Here is an 18760-nt window from a genome sequence, read left to right as displayed (position 1 = left end):
AGTGGAATAAAAATCCCACTTAAATGCCCCATTATGAGTTTAAAAAGGTGAATTCCTTTTTCCACGCCTCATTTGTGCACTGCAGTTGTTTGAGAAAAATTGCTCTGGAGGAAGGAATGGCGATCCCATACCACCAGCATAGGTTTGATTTTTTATTAAACACTCCTGACTGATAAATTTGATGATTAGTTTTGATTATCTCAATGCACGCTAGATGAGATAAGTTTGATTATGACCTCATGATAGATGAGCATCATTGATAGGGGCCCAATGAGATTTGATAAAAATCGCAATCGAGCAAAAGAGACTGATAAATAGATTGATTTGATAGATAGATAAATCAAGAAATTGATATGATGAGATGATTTGATTGCAGGAGCATTTTACCGTTCTTTAGTCTCGGGAGCATTTCCCAAAGACATGGATGTTGATACCCCGGCTTAGCCAGGGGGAGCAAGACCACATTGGCAGGTGTGGTTTATCGTCCCTTCTGGACATGCCCCGGCCTTTGATAAACTAGGGATTACTGACAGCTTTAGCAAAGCGTTGGCATAGTGAACATAACATGTTTCACTTGCTGACTGGAGAGATGACGGTGACACCCAAGGATGTCTACCGAATTTTCCGCATCCCTGTGATGGGCGATTTAGTATATTATGATAAGTACAAGTCTATAACTTGGCATGCTGTGTTTTTCTATAATGGTCCCACTCTGATGGGTAGTATCACAATTCCCTTGGAGGAAAGTTCTTCTTTGTCATAGGCTTTTATGGTGATCTTTTTGCGGGGATCAACTGCATCTTCTGAATATCCTAAGGCACGAACAAGACTCAATGAACAAATATTTAGGCCAGCTCCACCATCTATTAGAACATGTTTAACTCACATTTTGTGAACGAGGACTTCAATATGCAAAGGAGTGTTGTGGGGATGTTGCAAGGACATGTCATCTTCTTCGGTAAATGATAAGCAGTGAGGAGTTGTGAGGTGTCCCACCATGGTTTGGAATTGATCAATATCAAGATCTTTGGACACTGTGGTATCTACTAATGCTCGTTCAAGAATTTCTTTGTGTGCAGGTGAAAGCTTTAACAGTTCTAAGATGGATATTTGTGCGGGTGTTTTCTATAATTGATCCACTAGATTGTATTGTTTGATAGTGGATGACGTGTTTGTTGTAGGACCTGGAAAAACCACTTTGGCTTTGCTTCATGTGATAACATGAGCGGGTTCATGATGTTGTTGCTCTTTAACCATGATTACATTTATCACATTGTCATATGCATGAGCATAGTTTACCTTTGCTTTACCTTTACCATTCTACCCTATTGATGATTCACCCTTCTCATAATTAGGAAGTGGAGTTTTGAAAGTTGTGTGAGATTCATTTGTTGTATGTCCATCCATAGTTGTTATTCCATTATCAATCAAATCTTGGATGACATGTTTTAATCGTTGACAAGCATCTGTTTGGTGTCCTTTGTTTCGATGGAAATCACAGTAATGGTTGTCATTCCACCAAGCAGGTTTTACCTTGGGTTCAAAGTTTCTTTCTTCTGGTAAAGTAATCAATTTGTTTGCAATAAGTGTTTTTAATGCGGACCCAAGGGGTTCACTAATGTTTGTAAATTGTCTTTGAAAGAAATTTTTGATAGTTGCTTTTTGGTGATTGTTGTTTTGTTGAGCTGGTGTTGAGTGATTGGATAAGTTGAAAACCGGTTGCTTTGGTTTTACATTGTTGTTATCCACTATCCCATCATTGACGACATTACAATTTCTATTCCAAAATTTTGGTTTATCAATGTGATTGTTGTTGTTAGTATTGTTAGGAGGGTGAACTCCTTCTTTGAATATTTTCAACTCACCTTTCTTTATCATGGCTTCCTCCATTATGATTCCATTGTCAATCATTTTTGCAAAACTTTGATTTCCTTGCATTTTTAAGTAATAACTCATTTAATCATTTAAGTTGTCAATAAATATGTCCATTTTTTTCATATTCCGGCACTGTACGAGGATATCTCGAAGCTAACCGCCTCCATCGTTGTAAGAATGTCATGAAGGGTTCTCCGCTTTTTTGTTTTGTGTTACACAGGTCTAGCATGGTGACTTCATGTTGTATGTTGTAGGAATATTGGGATACAAACTTATCCACCAACTCTGAAAATGATCTGATTCCTGGTGGAAGTTTGGAGAACCATTCCATAGCTAATCCAGTTAAGCTTTTTGGGAATAGTCTCATTAAGTATGTATCTTCATGTGCAAACTCCATGCTCATTGTGCAAAATTCTCTTATATGATCTTGAGGGTCAGTGCTTCCGTCATATTTTTCGTACCTTGGAGTCTCGAAACCTATAGGAAATAGTATCATGTTGAGGTTTCTGTTGAACGGATAAGGACATATTTCTTGAAGCAAGTATCGTCTAACATTTCCTCTTTGCATATCTTGAATTTGTGTTTGCAATGTTTGTATTTGTTGTGTGAGAGTCATGATAGGATTATCAACATGATTTGTTCTAGCATAACCCTGATTTTGCATTCTAGGAGGATCTCGATCTCTTCTTGGTTCATCTCTAGTCCTTCTTGTATCCTCATTAGATTGAATGTTATTCAGAATTTCTACTTTATCTCTGTTGGGGATGTAAGTTTCTTCATTGTTTCTGGTGTTGCTAGGAATTTATGTGTTATTCATTTTGAGACCAAAGATGTCCTCATATTGTTCATTATTAGGAGAAGGATCACTTTTCTTTTGTGTCAATTTGTTTACACCAAAATCTTGGGGGAGTGTAGCACCAGATTTGGCTAACATTAGGAAATATTTTTCTTTTTCTCCCTCCAATATTTTCTACATAATTTTTTTGAATTGAGGATCATTTTTGATGTCTCTGACATGTTGTTCTATTATTTCCTCTTCAACTTGTATTTCATCTTCGTGTTCCATGTTTCTATAGTCTTTAGTTATTTCAAACGTTTCTATTTTTGTTTCTGCAATCTTTCATCTCTGAGCCCTGGTTAGAATGGGCATACATGTGTTTTGAATGTTTTTCAAGGTTTAAATCTTGAGTAATGTGTCGTTATAAGTGATCAATTGTTGAGGTGAAAGTTGTAAGTGGATAGACACGAAATGATCTTTTCAAGTATTTTCTTGTTTACAAGTTTTTCGATCTTAGTTTTGGAGTGCAAATTTTGTGATTTTTTAATATGACCAAGTTCAAATAGGAATGATATATCCTATGATAAAGAACAAGGTTATTTTGATCAAGCGTTGTAGTTTCATGTTTAAAGGATGATAGATCCTGATGAGAAACTATGTTTGAACGATCAAAGACAATGTAGTGTTGCACTTTAAAGTGTTTGATCTTTAACTTGTTCGAGGTGAATACTTGAGACCTTTGTGTGTCTTGATCTTGAATCTATTTTTGACAGAAGATAACCTGATTGAATGACCCAAGAAGATGACCTACTCTCTATGTTTGACTGTTTGAGAAATGGGTTGTTTTGGTTTTCTGATTTTGATGTATTTACCAGAAATGCTGACAAAATGACCAGGGCTGCTATACTGACTAGAAACGCTGTTGTTTGGACTAGAAACGTTGTTGTTTGGACCAAAAACTCTGACAAACTTACCAAAAATGCTACTATATTGACCAGAAACACTGACCTACAAACCAGAAATGCTGACATATAGACTAGAAATTCTGACTAACAGACCAGGAACTCTGTTCTGCAATACAGTGACTCTAAAGTTCAAATAATGATATGTAGGTTTAGCAAATTGAATGTTTGAACTTAGGAGATTACAATTTTGACCCAACTCTATGAATTTTAGACTCAAGGAAACTCTAACAGACAAACCAGAAACTCTAATATGCTCAACCTTTGAGAGTTAATGTTGAAATATGAGAAATTTGACATTAACACCAAGAGAGCTGACATTTGGATTGAAAATGCGACTGTTTGGACCGAAGGTGCGACCATTTGGACTGAGAGAGCTAATGTTTGAACTGTAAATGCTAATGTTTGGACTGAAAGAGCAATTGTTTGGACTAAAAAAGCTAATGTTTGGACTGTAAATGCGACTGTTTGGACTATAGATGCGACTATTTGGACTGTAGATGCGACTGTTTGGACCGTAGATGCGACTATTTGGACTGTAGATGCGACTGTTTGGACTGTAGATGCGACTATTTGGATTGAAAGAGCCAATCTGCTACAAAACTTGTGAATTTGACAGTTTGAAGTTTGAGTTTTCAATGTTTGTTGTATTTCAATGGATGAGATCTTGACTTGACTTATAAACACAGAAATCAGATTGTATTTTTGTCCCAAAGGTTTTGAACAATTAAAAACACATCAATCAGTCTATCCTAAGGAGATTGGCTGAGAATGAAAACCTTTGCTTGCTGACTTAGGTACACACCCAATAGCTAATCAGAATACGGTCACTGAGCATCACGCAATGGATTCTCAACGCCATATTATCTGACTCCAAACGCTAATGGGGGCACGATATGGCAAGTGTCTTGGGAGAGTTACTGTCTCTCTTACACAAAGATTATCACCCTTTCAGAGGTGAATCAGGTAGCTTCTATTTTTATAGTTCTTGGTCAGGAATTATGTTTGAAATTACCCCTTGAAGTCACACAAGCATGATTGATGCCTATAGCCCGACAAGGTACCGAAACAAGTTGTAGTCACGTAAACGTGATTGAGATCGTGAGGCCCTACAAAATGCCCGATATGAGAGATCTCAAAGAGAAAACTCAAATAATCCCATCCTCTGAGACTTTAATCATCAGAGACCTATTTATTATAGTGAGTTGAAATGCTCAGGTCCAGTTGTACTCACTTGGGTCGTTCTCACAAGGTGATTACTTTTTCCCACTATGACAGGCCCGCTAAAGATATGCACTATTGAAAGCAAAGGATGAGTCTAGCTTTCTGATCACCTAAGAAAGGTGAGAGCATACTTGCCTATCATCAAGACACATAAGACATGTTTGTTCATTTCCATTGTAATTAGTCTATGTGCCTAGTTTAACAAAAATAAGTGCAAAATCCCGTGGCTGCAAACAAAGTTAGTAGTTTATATTGCATTCTTTGGCGGCGAAATAGTTTATGACTCTAGTCTTTCATAGTGAAATAAGTACCTGCAAAACCAACAATCTGCAAATTAGGTTCGGGAAAATGATAGTCCAGAAGCAGAAATGAGGAATGCAACATACAATATTTGCAAAATTAATAAAAAACTGAAAACGCCATCAAATTGACCAAGAACGCCATCATATGTGCCAAGAATGCTACTCTGCACACCAGAAACGTTGTTCTGCAAACTAGGAATGTTGTTCTGCAAACCAAAAACGCTATCAAACAGACTGAAAACGTTGCCAAATGTACCAAAAATGCCACCATACATACCAAAAATGCTAAAGTGCGGACTGAAAGCGCTAAAGTACAGAAAAACATAAAAACAGAGTTGAGGAATCTCCCATAAATGTCATTTGAGGTGCCAGAACACCACAAAAGAGGCCAAGAATGCGATTGGGGAGCCCAAGAGAGCTAATCTGCACTCCGAAAGAGCTAATCAACCTATCAATGAAATTTCCTGCAAGCAAACTTGTTAAAGATCAAAGGGATTAGGCCCCATGGTGGGTGCTAATTAATGTGATGCTAAAAATGTTGTTAGTATAAGAGGCATACACATATAATGAGACAATATAATATAATTGAAAAGCTTAATTTCAAAACTAAATCAAAGATGCAAACCATAAGCCTTCTTTGAAATGTCCCATTTTCCTCTATTCTTGAGGACCTTGAAGGTGTTGGATTGATGGGCTCTTAGCGGAGCAATGACCTCCAAAGTGGCAACTCAAGAGTTGAGTAGCTATGTGATCATGATTGAATATAGAGATGATATGAAATGCATGATTTAAGAAACTAGATTAGCATGCTATGATAAATCCAAAAGCTAAATCCTAGATAATTGAAATGCAAATTGCCTATAGTAATGATGCCTAAATTGATATGAGATGGGATCCTTATTGCTCCAAAATGGGGGATATTTATAGGAATTCCAAGGCCAAAGCTGAGGTGGCAGGAATCGACGGTCCAGATTTGATCTGAAGATATCAAGGGTCAAAATTGAGGAAGGTGGAGAAGAGGTTGGAGGAAGGGACACTTGTCATCTCTGTGGTGACAAGTGTCAAGGAGCCTTGCTCATGAGAGGGAAAGTGTCCAAGGGAGGAGACATGTGGAAAAAGTGCCATGTGTCTCAAGAAGAGAATATCCACACCATGGGAGGTTAGGATAAGGAGGTTACCTGATGTGCAAGATTGGATAGGGTTAGTTAGACCCAAGATTAGATTGAATGGGTTAAGTTAGGGGATGGTTAGGTTAGGTGGTTAAAGTTAGGAGCCATGTGCTCATTTGAATTTAGAAATTCAAATAATTGGAAAATGACAATTAATCTCAACAAACTTGATTTTGTTAATCTTAATTAGGGATTAGAAGAATTGATTAATATGGGGAGACATTAATGAATTTAGAATTAATTAATCAAAGGGGGATGTGAAATGAACTATATAAATAAATCATTTAGATTTATTTACTAGTAGATGAATAGAGAAATTAATTAAATTGCTTGTGAATTCAATTAATTAGGAAGGGGAATTAATCAAATATCTGCGTATTTAATTAACTATCTTCAAACCATTTTTAGGTGTATATATATACCTATCATAAACTTACCCCTCACATCGGGTCAAAAGTGTGTCATCCTTCACCAAGAATCCATTTCACCTAGCAATAGGAGGAAGGTGTGAATTCTTGTTCCCCTTCCCTTCTTTTGGTAGAAGATGTTATGTTTGTTCAAGATAGATCCTCTTGGAGGTAGATGTCTTTTGAGAAAAGATATCTTCTCCTCCAAGGTTCCCCTTTACACTTGTTGCAAGATATCATTTTTTCAACTATCTTATCCTTGCTTGAATAGTATTCCCTCTCTATCTTAGATTTATGAAATTGTTGCCTAAAGGATATCTCCTTGGTGTTGAAGGTAAGGTATCCTTGTCTCTAGCTTCCTTAAGACATCAACATGGAACTATGTTGAAATCCTAAGGGGGGCACCCATATCGCTCCCTTGTACTATATTGTACTATGCTCTTACGTATCATTTTTGCATGTCTTAAATGGGGTATTCATTCTCATAACCAAAGTAAAAAATCTTAGAGAGAGTTGCTTCACACTTGAAATCAGACACAACATTTTATATATGTCTTAGATGGGGTTACACATCACCGAAAATAACAGTCTTAAATGGGATGGCGTCAAAACCAAGCATGTATCTTTGCCACTTGGCATTTACACATTTGCACACACAATCGCCCCTTGGCATTTGTATTTACATTACATGTCTTAAACAAGTTGAAGTGCACAAAAAAATAGAGCAAAGACTCTTACACGGGGTTCTATACAGTTGAAACTAGACATTACTTGCGCACACACACAAGGATGGGTGGAACTAGCTAAAAACAACTAGACTATTCTTACTCTCCTCCCCACATGGGTCACCTAGATAAAAACATCTAGGGGCAAGAAGTCCATGCCCTCTCTCATCATTCTTCTCATGGATCACCTGCATAAACACATCTCAATTATATTCATGCTCTCTCTTCTTCCTCTCATGAACTCATACTTTTTCTATTGATAGTTCATGGATGATGCTTTCTTTTCTCTTTTATGTGATCATTTGTGTTTGTGAGATGACATTTTCAAGAATGGTATTAGTTGTTGAGACATTTTGATATCGAGGTCTCTTCGGCTAGTTGACTTGAGGTCTTGTTCTTGGTCTTTAGCTTTTGGGTCTTGTGTGACTTTGTGTCTTTGCCTTTGTTTGTCTTTTTTTCTTTATTTATCCTTTTGTTTTTGTCCTATTTTGTGTGCCCTTGCATATGTTTCAGTGAGTTAAGATCCTAAGATTGAGGGCTTAGTTCTTCAAAATTAGTCATATCTTATACTCCTTGTGATTTTGCTCCGCATTCCTCATCTTCTTCATCTCTCTTTCTACTACTTTACCTTGAGTATTTGTGTAATCTCATACTCCCGCTAAAGTGGGTGCTAAATGTAGAGTCGTAAAATTATACCCCTTGCAATTGTGACTGTATTTTGGGCCCTCACCTTATCGGTCTCATCCCCGTGCTTGATTGGGACCTGTTTATGCCTCTTCTATGCAACCAAACCTCATATTTTCATCTTACAACATGCATAGCCCTTTGATCTTGGCCCAAACTGGGGTAGGACTAGGGTACTATGCCCTGATCCTCCCTAATTGGGACCTATCATGGCCCCTAGGTCCTATCTCAATTTTGAACAGGAAAAAAATCCCCTATGTCAACCTCTATTGGAAAATTAAATATTTGACAATAGACAAGTATATAAGGAAATTTCCCCTCTCATTTGCCAATCAATCTATCATAAGGAGAGATCATGACAAGGTGGAGAAGGAAAGGAGACTACATTCAAGCATTCATCATCTAGCATTCCTCAAGGTTGCATATTCTTCATTTATCCATTGGAGCAACATTACATCATTCATTTGCAATCATGTGTGTGTGTTAGGGTTTTGTCATGTTCATGTCATTTCATACAACATATATGATTACATCTAAGAAGAAAAGTATCATCATCGTCTATTACAGGTTTGAAGGTATACCTTTCCATCATTTATTTCAAGCATTTGTTGTATTTCATTCAAGGTTGATCCAAACCCAGGGTTTGACCTAGGCAAACCCCTATTACCAACCCCTTTCTTCTTCTTTCTGTGTGCAGGAAGTAGGTGTGCAACTATACTTCTGAAATTAAGATTTATTCACATAGATGGAAAAACCCTTTTCGACACATAGAAAGTTTAGAGGACCAAGTGGAGGGCACCCCTATACAGACACACAGTTCCTGCAACTTTTGTCCAATTTCATAGGGAAGCTCTGAATGATCTCAAACTTCTCAGATCCAGGTGCACGACTAAATTCTGAATCTATAGCTCATTGTTTCTGCCTATTTTGTCTTCAATTCCAACACTTTATCTATTCAACTTACAAAAGAGGGTCAAACACATATCAAACATCAATCAATCTACTTAGTATTCAGTCCTTGCATCATTTAGGATTGGCTCTAGAAGATTCATCCCCCTATTTTGAATGTAAAGTTTCCCCAAGTGAAAATCGGCTTAGTGATTTCCCCCTTCCATGTGGTGAATTTACTAAGCCCCAAATTTTCCACTTTATAGTTTCTAATCTTAATTAAGTACTTAGAGTGTCAAAGGAGATCAAGTTGTTCTAAATAGTTACAATGAGTGCTTCTACAAGAACACCACTTGTCTATCTTAGACTCATGGAGGGGAATTTTGAAACAAATATTGATCCTATAGATATTGAGTCCATTGTGAATTGATCAAATCCCACAATTAGTTTGAGAGTAAGAGTTTTGTTGGGATTAATTAATACATGCAAAATTTGGAGCTCATTTGACTGGCTATTATGGGAGAAATAAAATGTCACTTTCATTGGGGTATAAAATAATAATGAGTATTTGAAGTAATAATTGCTCTGCGCGAACCGGCTCTACAAACCCTAGCCACTGCCATTGTTGGTCGGGTTGTGGTCTTTGCGACCTCTAGCCACTGCCATTGTTGGTCGGGTTGTGGTCTTTGTGACCTCTAGCCACTACCATTGATGGTTGTTTCATCTGGTTTTGCAACAAAAAATTTTGAGGCATCTAGCGGGGGACAGTGACAAGAAATGTTAACAGTTGAAATTTCAAACGGTGCTCCTCTCTGCGAACCCTAGCTACCGCCATTGTTGGGACAATGAAGCTTGCCCCTCTCTGCGAACCCTAGCCATTGCCATTGTTGGTTAGGTCCTCTAACCATAGCCATTGAAGGTCGGGTCGCGACCTCTGTGAACCCTAGCCGCTACCATTGCTAGCCAAGTCGTGATCTCTACGAACCCTAGCTACCATTGTTGGCCGAGTCATGACCTTGGGTGTTCGTTCCTCTATGAAACCAATCGAAACCTGATCCTCTACAAACCTTATCTGCCATTGCTGGTTGGGTCGTGACCTTGGGCTTACATTGTGTCTGTGTGCTCGAATCTGCAGGGATTAACTGGTCTAGAATATCCATAGCGGTTGTGATTAGGGGGTGTCGCTGCAACATGGAAGCATCATGCGACAACAGTTCATGAAGATTTTGTTGGTGACATCTAGCCGACAAAATTGGGGAAGAAATAGGAAGCCAACATTCATTACGGGTTTCTTTTCTCTGCAAACATGATCCTCTGCGAACACGATCCTCTCAAACCCTAAGTCGAGAGGCTGCGAGGGTCAGCGGTGGGGCTGCAGGCGGCCATCACAGGAGGACATGAGGCAACAGTCATTAAGTGATTCATGCCTAGTATTGATGCTAGAAGTATTACTGTGAATTCTTCTTCATGATCGTGCATGGTGAGAGGAATTTGAGCATTGAGTAACTCAGAGTGATGTAGCGAAACATGCAACTAGGGTTACTAGGACCTGGACCTGTGGGAGTTAGGAGGGTTACGTGGAAGCTACATGATGATATATCAGAGAATAGATGCTCTTTTGATGGAGTCCAGCGGTTTCCAGGCAGGCATCAAGATAAGGGGAGAGAAAGAAGATTCCTGCGACATCGGTTTGCATGCTGACTAGATCGAACACCACAACCCTCATTTGACATTTGTGAGGGGACACCACTGTTCTCACATCATTCTCTATCTAAATCGTAGGCTAATCCTGCCATCATATGTGACTTGGCCAAACAATACCCAGTTGATAAAGCCCAAATTTCTTTCAACCCCAAACAATCTCCCAATAAACAACTTGCATCAAGGAGCACCCTTCAAACCAAAACAGATACACAGAGTTGGAGAAAGAAAACCCCTTCCACATTACTTCCTGATCCACAAGCACTTAACTCGGATGCAGAAGTTAATGGGCAATGTCTAAATGAAACAAATAAAGAGGGTAGTCGGGCTCCAGTCTCACCAAAGAACAAGATTGCTGCTAATACTGGAAAATCAGGCAAATTTGAAGGTGTCTATAAGATCATTTTGTTGGACCACCTTATTCAGTCTTAAATAGATCTGCTATGCACCACAGCCCTCATTGGTAAACTTCATTCTACTATTTCCTTTATGCAACTTTCATTTTGGGCTAAACAGAATTTGTTGGGCTTGAAGGATATTTTTTTGACGGATAAGCAGTCTCTCTTTTTTATTGTCATTTTTTATTCTAAAGAATATAGAAATTGTATTCATAGATATAAGGGATGGTTCTGTAAGGGTATTGGTATTATCACTTTGGCGTGGGTTCCAAATTTTAGCATGGAGTCAGTTCCCCCTCTTTTCATGCCTTTTTGGATTACTCTCTCGGGGCTCCTACTTGAATATCGTGATCCAGATATTGTGGAAATTTTGGCTAACCAAATGGGTATTTTTATCAAGCACAATCTTATCCCATATGAACTAGCCCATTTAACCATCAGGGTATGCTTATTGCTAAACCTCACAAAGCCACTTCCCAAGTCCATTATAATGACTTCCTCCATAGGGAAATGGAATCAAGACATTTGCATACAGGGTACTAGAGATATTGATGACCGTATAGATAAATTGGGTCATTTTATTTCACAGTGTCAAGGTTCGGGCATTGATGCTATTAGGATCTACAAGGACTTTGTGACTAATTACCATAAATGCTCCTTTTATCAATCTGCTCCATCTCCTCCTTCTACATCAAATGGGACAACAAGTGTAATTAACTCAACAGAGAGCTCCGTAACTCTAAACAATGTTGATAATATTGCAAGACCTTTCCAGGGTGTTTAGTTGTTTCAAGATGTTCCTCCTCTCTCTTTGATTCCCGCTCAATGCTTCTTGGGCTCTATGACTGACGGTTTACTTCCAGTAGAAAAAAGAACAAAGCCCTCCAATTTGAAGAAATCTCCTCACTATCAGGTTGCTATATCTAGTTTAAGTTCTCTACAAAAATTTGGGGGGCGATACAAGAAAGTATCTTTTAAGATCCATTTCTCTTCAATCCTAGTTGATTGGTTGTACAAGAAAATATTTGCTTCCTCTCTCTTTAGGCAGCCCACTTCTTCTTTTTTGAGTTTAACTTCTATGGGAAACTCAGATACTCAACTCCAGGAACTCTATATATCACAGAATGCAAAGGTCAACCCGATTCACAACTTGATGTTTAATTGCCAACCTTTCCATGTGATTCGATGCAGTCCTCCCTTTGTTGGATCCTCATCAGATTCTCCAAATATTGAATTAATGGCACAAGATATCCTTATATTTGTTGCATCGAACTTGATAGATGAAATTTCTCTTGAGGAATTTCCAGAAATTCAGGGTGTCCCTATTGTTGATGCTATGCCTCTTGCTCTCAATACTTCACCACCCATTTCCTCATCCTTGTTAGAATCTAGTCATGTTGAACACCTTGTGGTTGAAGATAATTCATATCAGCCCTTTCATCCTTCCACACAGCCTGACTTTGATTTTGCTCAAAATCTCTCTCTTGTTCTAATGGTTTCTTCATCTCCTCTGTTATATAAAACACCTAAAAAAAGAGGTCGGAAGCCAAAGATTCTTAAAACCCAAGAAGAGATTGCAGTGAGTATCCAGACCACAATTGTAGATAAGTTTTCACCCCACACAAGATCGAGAAGAACATGTTGTTCTTCTCGGATACAATGAGGATATTACCTTGGAATGTCAGAGGTTTGAATGCCTCTGACAAGAGGGGGCAGATCAAGCAGTAGCTGAATTCCTCCCAAGCAGACATCATTTTACTACAAGAAACAAAGCTTTTAGATTGAGCCTCTCAAAATATTTTTAAAAAATGGACTTTATGGGATTTCATACATATTCCTATAGTAGGGGCTTCTGATGGTATTTTGACCTTATGGAATACCAGGACAATCAAAGCAAAAACTTTGAGTCAAGGGACAAATTGGCATATTATTCTTATTGAAAATTTTGATATATCCTTTGTTCTCTTTAATATTTATGGCCTGACAGCTCCTCAAGAGAAACATGCTCTTTGGAATACTATAACTTGTTAGATCCAACAACAAGGAGTTCAAAAAATTATCTTAGGAGGTGATTTTAATGCCATCTTGTCTCAGGTTGAGAAACAAGGAGGCAATCCTATAGCATCTAAGGTGATTAAAGACTTTAGATCTTTCGTGTCTGATAACACCCTTTCTGACATTTCACCTTCTAATGGACAAACCGGAGAACTTCCCTTCAAATTGCAAGTAGATTGTATAGGTTTTTCACTTCATATGAATGAATCCTTCAGAAATATACTTTTAGCTCTAAAATTATATCATTCTCTGGGTCTGACCATTTTCCTATCGAATTATGTCTAGATAAACATGAAGTTTCTCATCATAGATCTTCTTTTAAGTTTGAAAGAATATGGTTTCGACACCCACATTTTCATGCTCTACTTCGTCAATGGTGGGTGAGTTCCCCCTTCTATAGGGGGGAAAAAATGTTTCCACTTTATATGAAAATGCAGTTTTGTAAAAGCAAATATCAAAGTCTGGAATAGGAAAGTATTCAAAAATATCTTTGCAGAAAAAACAAAGGTAGAGAAGGAATTAAAGGACGTCAATGAACTTATCTTTTCTACTGGGATTAATCCAGAAATTTTCTTAAAGCAGAAGCATTTACAAAGCTATTGGGAAGAATTGTGCTCTAGAGAGGAGGAATATTGGAGACAAAAATCAAGGGAATTATGGCTAAAAGAAGGAGATAAAAATACTAAATTCTTCCAGGCTTCTGCAAAGATTAAGCAAGCTACATCTACTATATTTTCTATAAATGCCTCTTCTTCGGGGGAAAAATTAACTAATGAACAAGAAATTAGGGAAGAGGGTGAGCTCTTCTATAAAAATCTTCTTGCTCCCTCCCCTCTTTTTGTTCCTGAGGAGTCCAGTGTCGATTATATTGTTAGACTCCATTCCTTGTCTAATTTCACAACGTGATAATGATTATTTGATGCAACCTTTCTCTCTTGCTGAATTACAAGAGGTGGTATTTTTTATGGCTCCTGACAAGTCTCCAGGCCCTTATGGTTTCACCATACTATTCTTTCAAAAGCGTTGGGATGTTTTAGGCTTTGATCTTTTAATGGCTTTGGAGGAGTCAAGACAAAAAGCTTTTATTCTCAAGAACTTCAATTTAACCCATCTTGCTCTTATCCCCAAATCCAATAACCCTCAATCTTTTGCAGATTTTAGGCCTATCTCCTTTTATAATTCAGTGTACAAGATTTTCACAAAAGCTATCTATCTCCAGTTAAAATCCTTAATACCTAAAGTAATATCTCTTCAACAGGGAGGTTTTGTTCCTGGCAGGGAAACATCAGAAGGTGCGCTTGTGGCCCATGAAGCTCTACACTCAATTAACTCTTCACAGTCCCTTGTTGTCGTGCCCGAACTTTTGGGCTAAAAATGGAACAAATTTTTTTTTTTGAAATACTTAAACTCTCAAAATAATCTACATTTAAAGTGAAATCAAATAAGTCTTGGCTTAACTAGGATGAAAATAGAATTGTTTCCTAAGGTTGGTTTAATTAACCAACTCAAATAAGTGACATTAATTAATGGAGATTAATTAATCCCAAGAGGGTTGTTGCAATTTAGTTAGTTAATTTAATTATCTTAATTAAGTTGCTACTAATTAAAATCGAGGGATAATTAGATAACTCAAATGCATTTAAATCATTCCCGACCAAATAATGATAATGCTATTTAAAATTTATTAATAATTCTCATTTACAAATTTTACCCAAATTAATTTCCACTTGATGTCCATATTTAATTAAATACAAAAATTAGCTCAGAAATGTCCTTATTAAAATTCCTTGATAAAAATACGTCAATAATGCGATAAGATAACTATATAAAATTTAATAAAATAAATTTAAATAGGTCTTCTACTTAACCTCAAATATGTATAATTAATGGTATATATACCTATATGTAGAAAATATAGCATATATATAAATTATATACATATAAACAATTTGGGTAAACAATTTTTATATTTTAACCTATTTATACATGTATATTTCTTTTGATAAAAAGAACCAACTATGCCCATTAAATATTATCATGCAACTATTAAATAACCGTAAATTTTAAGCTAGAATTTAAAAACTTAATTCAAATTCCCCCTCATATTTTTTTTTACATGCAAACCCTAAGTTTAAAAATTATAATAAAGACTAAAATTCAAATCCTTCTTTTATTTTTCTATGCTCTCTAACCCGAATATGGGCTAGGGTTGCATTACTAAAATACTCTTATTATTAAAATGCTAACCTTAACCCGAAATTGGGTTAGGGTTGCATGCAAGAATGTAAAAAACAAAATGTTCAGGTTGTTCATAGATAGATGAAATTTTATATTTATATTTTCGTTTCTGAAAGGATTTAATTAATCATAATTAGATTAACTGATACCTTCATAGTCTAAGACTAGATCTGCATGCTTTTTTTTTTTTTTTTAACAGCAATACAATTTTTTTTACAGTAATACTAGCAACAAGCTAAAGACTATATTTAGGTTTTAATATTATTTCTTTTTTATATAGATTAATTTTCTGCTATGAACAAACAGAAATAAAAATGACTCAATTAAATATGACTGTAGGGGCATTTTCAACTTCATTTAGATATCTATAGGAAAGGTAAATTTAATGGTTCTACTTTAGCTTTCTATTTATTTTATTTTGTTCTAAGTAAACTAAAATGACAATAACAACAACATTTAACATTGCAGGAAAATACTTAAAACACATTTCATTTCTTTTTCTGCCTTTTTTCATTTCTTTACAAAAATTGCAGAAATAAACAACAGCAGTTTTCAGTTTAAGACGGAATTAAATAAAGATAACATCAGCAATATTTTACAGAATTTAAATAAAATGCTTTTCATACATATATGGTTTGAACACAAGTTGTCAATCTTTACAAATGGGTAAAATATCCAAATAGTCTCTCATTCCTAATGAATGAGGAGTTAACTAAATAACACCTCTTTCCTTCAAAATATTTACAATAATTACATTTTTATTTCTTACTTTCTACAACTAAATAAAATCTGCATCTCCTAGCTTTCCTTTCCAAGCAACCTGCATTTAAACATTTAAGGTTGTGACCATGGGGTACTCACCTCCCAGCCTAGGCTTACTAGAAGCCACCCCCAAGCTTGGAGAACCAAGTCCTAGATGGGTTACACTCAAGCAAACACAAACAAGCAAGGGGAAAACAAAACAAAACAAACACATTCTCTTCCCAAGCTAAAACTTCATCACATAATGTGATGTTTTACTAGGGTGGAAGTGGACCAAGTACCCTAGAGGAGATCTGCTAGATAGTAACTCACAACCAACTCATGGCATCCAAGAAAACACAACAAAACTCATCTTAACCCCCATATCCTTATGACCCCAAAAAGCAAACATGCCATATTTGCTCCCTTATGACCCCCGAATGCATAAACAAAACTATGCAGCAAGGGTCACATGGACAAACCCTTGAGATCACTTTCATGATGAGAGCCTCTCACTCTAAGGTTGTCAAACTCCTTCCACCCCCAAGACCATTCTGCCCTCCCAAGGGTAAGATGGTCTTGGATACTCCCAAAACACAACAAATGCATAAACAGGAAATAGGAAAAGAATCACATAAAGCTTTCACAAATACAATACAAATAAAAAATACAATATTTCTATTCAAGCATTCTACCAACAGATTTTCAAATAAACAAGTAAGAAAACTCCAACCTTGAATCTGCCAAGGGTATTCTAGGGAAGCTTGGAGAACATCAGCTCAATCCACAAGACTTTTTTGCAACACTTAGCCAAATTTTCTTATTCTCAAACTGGTTTTCCTTTAAAAATTGTCCAAAATCTCCAAAGATGGAGAGTGGGTGATTAGCTCACTAAGCTTCAATCTCTAGCCTAATAAGGCTTCTCTCACTCCTTCCAACCTCTTGGTTAGAGTGAGGGACTCCCATTGGTTGGTCTTCCCTAGGTCTTACACACTCCCTAACCAAGGCACCTCAAGAAGAGGAATGAAATGGGGAAAAGGAATTACACCTATCAAAAAGGTTATCTAACCAAGGATGGCACTTCTATAGATGGAATTTGTCCATCTTGGGAAAACTACTTTTTGGGTGGTTAAACAAGCCCTAGGGGAAAGACACATGGCCAAATTTAGCCTTCACCGATAGGTACCCCATGAGGCCTAATAAAAATGCTCTAAAACTGACTCTAGGAGTTGATTTAACCCTGAGAAAGTCCACCTAAAGTTAACCTATGGGTCAACTCTAAGTTGACCCTCCTTGTGGCTCACTAACCTAGATTTCTTGGTACCTTCAAGGATAATTAGGAGATATAACAATTAAATAAAAAAATAAAACTCTCCAAAAAGTGACATGACAATTGCCAACACAACATACAACATATGTGTCAAGTGACACTACAAAATAATTCCACATCACAAATACACACATGGCAATTGTCCCTTGAATGATTTAAATAAATTTAATGAATACAATTTACACACATGCAAACAATTACGTTTACGAATAAAATACGATACATACGGGGTGTTGTGTCTCCAAATAGACAACCCCTGGTTTTACGAATGTACATAGGCCTAGGCTTGATTCTCCATAATATTTCCATGGTCACATGGATAATTTCCTGCGTATCTCATTTTAAACATTAGTACTTTCCAATATCCTCATATAATATTAAACACGAAATCAAGAATACAATTCAATCACTCTGCATAGAATTGACATTATACAATACAATTTGCCCCATATCAAAGCAATTCACATAAGCAATTCATCATAATCCTCATAATTTAATCCATTCATAAGATATGCAACATATTCCCATTATCATAATAAAGTCGTGCAAATCAAATAATGACATACCTCGTCTCAATGTTACCCTATTCTAGGATCATATAAAATTCTATATCCACAAAGCATAGAAATGAAGCATCAATATATCAATGTTAACAAATTCATGGGATCATATAAAGTTCTATATCCATAATGCATAAAAATAAAGCATCCATAATAGTTCCAACATGAAAATCACTGAAAAGCTAGGATGGGTCGGGGTAGGGCCTCACACCCTCCCCCTCTAGGCATGAGCATCCTCCTGGAGTTCATCAAAAAGATGAGGGTACTGTGATCTCATACGTGATGCATCCTCCCATGAAGTTGTAACCTCATCATAGCAATCCCACTGGACCCTAACCCGATCTAGCTCTCGACCTCGAAGGGCCAACATCCGGCGAGCGAAAATGTGAATGGGCTCCAAAGCTAGCTGCCCATCCGACTCCACTTGCAAGACATCCCAATCTAAAATATGAGACTCATCATAGATATACTTCCTCAAAACTAAAACATGAAACACATCATGGATGCGTGACAGGCTAGGTGGCAAAGCTAGGCGATAAGCAACTGGTCCTATCCTTTCAAGGATCTCAAAAGGTCCGACAAAGCGAGGTGCAAGCTTAAAACCCTTTCCATAATGGATTGGGCTCTTATGCGGTCATACTCTCAGAAAAACTTTGTCCCCAACCATGTAACTCTGATCTATCCTCTTTGCATCTACATATTTCTTCTGCCTATCTTGTGCCT

Source organism: Cryptomeria japonica, chromosome 11 (assembly GCF_030272615.1).
Source record: "Cryptomeria japonica chromosome 11, Sugi_1.0, whole genome shotgun sequence".
Lineage (NCBI taxonomy): Eukaryota > Viridiplantae > Streptophyta > Pinopsida > Cupressales > Cupressaceae > Cryptomeria > Cryptomeria japonica.
Note: the sequence above shows the minus strand (reverse complement) of the source record.